Source organism: Arachis duranensis, chromosome 1, assembly GCF_000817695.3.
Source record: "Arachis duranensis cultivar V14167 chromosome 1, aradu.V14167.gnm2.J7QH, whole genome shotgun sequence".
NCBI classification, from domain to species: domain Eukaryota; kingdom Viridiplantae; phylum Streptophyta; class Magnoliopsida; order Fabales; family Fabaceae; genus Arachis; species Arachis duranensis.
This window is the reverse complement of record NC_029772.3, coordinates 105,273,870-105,274,592: the sequence shown is the minus strand read 5'-3', so window position 1 is coordinate 105,274,592 and position 723 is coordinate 105,273,870.

The window sequence follows — 723 nt, the reverse complement described above, 5'->3', positions numbered from 1 at the left end:
TATTGTTCCTTCCATTTTCTTTCAATTCAATAAGAGGTAATTCATAATAATTGTTCTTCTTTGCTTTTCTATTGTTGATCTCTTGCTTTTGTAGTTAGATCTCTCTTTAATTCTTGCATTTAATAATGTTTACTTCCATTGCACTTTATGTGTTTGTTGAAATGTCTCTTTTATTTTTAGTGTAGATTTTGTCCCTCTTGGCCTAGGTAGAGTAATTAGTGACACTTGAGTTATCTAATTCCTTTGTTGATTGATAATTGGAAAGATTGCTAATTGGTTTGGAGTGCACTAAAGCTAGTCTTTCCTTGGGAGTTGGCTAGGACTTGTGGCTCAAGTCAATTCATCCACTTGACTTTCCTTTATTTAGTAACGGTTAACTAAGTGGTAGCAATGAACAATTCTCATCACAATTGGGAAGGATAACTAGGATAGGACTTCTAATTTTCATACCTTGCCAAGAGCCTTTTATAGTTGTTAGTTTATTTTCATTGCCATTTACTTTCATGCCTCTTATCAAAACCCCAAAACAACTCAAACCAATAACAAGACACTTTATTGTAATTCCTAGGGAGAACGACCCGAGGTTTGAATACTTCGGTTTATAAATTTTAGGGGTTTGTACTAGTGACAAACAACTTTTTGTACGAAAGGATTATTGTTTGGTTTAGAAACTATACTTTACAACGAGATTTCATTAGTGAAATTCTAAACCATCAAAAATCC